Source organism: Rhagoletis pomonella, unplaced genomic scaffold, assembly GCF_013731165.1.
Source record: "Rhagoletis pomonella isolate Grant_MI unplaced genomic scaffold, Rhpom_1.0 Rhpom_scaffold_00007, whole genome shotgun sequence".
NCBI classification, from domain to species: Eukaryota; Metazoa; Arthropoda; class Insecta; order Diptera; family Tephritidae; genus Rhagoletis; species Rhagoletis pomonella.
In genome coordinates, this window is record NW_023458561.1 from 55,986,390 (window position 1) to 55,989,321 (window position 2,932).

Here is a 2,932-nt window from a genome sequence, read left to right on the forward strand (position 1 = left end):
TTCAGCGGATAAACGTCTTCTTCTCCTCTTTTATGCCACAATAGGAGCATCGCTTTCTGTTGTCCATTTTATTATGTATTTAATAGAATATGCGATTTCATTATAGCGAGCACGAAGTATGCATGTTAGTCTAGCGCTCGCCGACTAGGCCCAACCATGCAAGAGTGAACCGCTGGAGGACAGAAGCGTCTCTAGTTGCTCCTTATCGGGGGATAACGTTTCAAGGGTGCCTTTCCAACCCCAGGTCAGCAGCCACGCAGTTTTCCGCGATGTTACTGTGACCCGGCACCTAAATTAGAAGAAGTACTCTGATTAAAAAAAATGAAATTACATTAAGGAAGCGCCTGACGGAATTCGAACCCGGCACCTTCTGGAAGCTAACAAATAGCGGCACGATCCTATCCTCTGCACGCTCAGCCACTGCTGACTACGAATGCATGCTTTCAAATGTTTAGTTTGAACAAATCAAATACAATTATTGCTTTCAAATTACACTATCTTTTTCGAACGTTTCGAGCGTTTTCTGGATACGAACATGAATTCGGTTTCTATTCGTTTCCGGATACGAAATTTTTTTTTTTAGTTGTGCTTCTTTTGAAGACGGCGATATTTCAAAATACTGACGCGGTAAAGCGATTCTGCGGTCAGATTCGGACTCAGTCATAGTAAACTGTTTGTAGTAAAGCTATATCCTCTAATACCATGACCCCACCAAAAAGTTAACCATCTCAAGTCGAACTTAACCACATTACTAACTATTGCTGTCCACACTGCGGTTTGAGGTTTATAAAACAGTACAAATGTAGGGAACAGTGTTCGGACCTCCAGAACTCGATTCAGGACTAAATCGCTGCAAAAATCGGAGCAAAAACAAATTTTCCGTACTAGAATGAATTTTTTATTTTCGTTTCTAACATTAATTGTTTGACTTAAATATTTTCTATTCATGCAAAAATAAGAACGCGAGGCAATGTAAGGATAATATGTTACATATTTAGGTAATTTTTAGCATTTTCTATAAAATAGAACGTATATAACTCTTAATTTTTTAAAGAGCAATAGGATCTAAACCTTTTCTACTTTATATAAATTTCATTCTACGTATATTTTTTAACTGCTTTATTTAAGTTCTGCATCCGCCAATTTCTACAGCCGTACATCAAAAAATAACGAAGTTACTTTATTGACGCATTGCTATGAAAGAGTTTCTTTTTAACAGTGAGAATTGGCTAACTTTCAATTTTTTTTACTGAAACCGGTGATGAACACTCAAAAAAAGGCCCCAAGAGGGTCATAACATGAATAAAAAAAAACGGAATAGATTTGAAGTCAAGCGGAGTAGAGAAGTAGATACCACATTTTTTTTAAAAACCGGACTAAATCTAATCTGATCTTAGTTAAGTCCAAACACCAGTAGGGAACGAATTTTTTACATTTTAACGCTAATGACCCACAGATGTCGGGAAAACACAGGGTTGTATCAGACTTTCGACGTGGTTTCGAGTTGATTAGCTTTTAACCTTCTCAGTGAAATGGTTAAATGCTGTCATTTTTATATGGCGAAACAACGCTAGATCAAGTGGGTTATCGGGATAACCAACTCAACAGCCATAACTACGTGGTTAAGCTCTGGTGGGGACATGGTATAAGAATGTGGAGAAGATAGGTTATCCGCTCGCGCTAACACTGTTTCCTAGAGACGACATAGAGAGAACGATATTTTTTGGAAAAAAGTTAAATGTATGCAACAAGGCAACAAGAGGCATCACTTCCCTTTGAAAGGGTGCACCAGGCTGACACTTTGCATTGCTAAACAGACGGACTGCGTCAGACTAAGTGGGCACACGATTAGGAGATTCCAATAACTAATCAATCTCCAAAAAAATTAATTTACAGAACACTGTAGGATAAGAGAGAATATGAATAGATTGGGGAATTGGTCAAATGATCTCTGTTGTTTCTGCGACTCAACCAGGAACACAACAGCTCATATTGTCATTGAGTGCTATGCCGTCTGGGCTCAATGAGGCCACAGCTTAAATATATTTATTGCCGAAACGCTTTTGAATTATCTGGGGGACCTACGGCCGTCTTCTCAAGTCGGTTTTAAAATTTATTTAACCTCTAAACACAAATTTGGTTCCGAAAAAATCGGTTTGAAGGGCAGATAAATTTTAAAATCTATACGGATGGGAAATCGGCACTTAGTATAAGACGTGTTGTGAAGAGTATAGGTACGGTGACCATCCGTCCTTTATTTTAAAGGACAGTTCTTTATCTTAGCCCCCTATCCTTTATATTTCTGTTTTTCATAATAAAGCACGCCTTTTGTCCTTCATTTCTTAAACTGTCCTTTAAATCGGCTCTTCATTTTTCAGGGGTAAATTTTTAAACGCAGAATATGAAAAATAAAAATGTCCCCTATAAAATATAATGAAAACCTTCGCCAGTTTGTTTCGCACCCCACTTGAGGGTTTCTATTTAATCGGTACAGTGGAACTGGTACAATTAAATAATATAATTAACTGGTACATATTTGATTTAAATTACGATATGGGTAAGGTAAATACTTTTATCATACAAGTTGTATGTACGTATTCCCAAATCATTTTGAAAAAAAATGTCCCTCAGTTTACGTTGGTTAATATGGTCACCTTATAGCTTATGCAGCATGTGGTGCCGTGTTTTTAAAACCACATTTCGTCCATATCGTTAAAAAAAAAAAACTGAAACATGCATACTAAAGTAGCTGTTAAACGTGGCAAGTGCAAGTCCTTTTCAAAAGTCTGTCAAACTCAAGAATTTCCAAAAGAGATTGCAGGAGCAGTTACACCTTGCATGTAAACTGGCTTCCAAAAGCAGTTTTTATTTCTGAAATCAAATATTCGAATACTAATTTTATCTGTTTACACGGTGAATACAGACAAGTTCA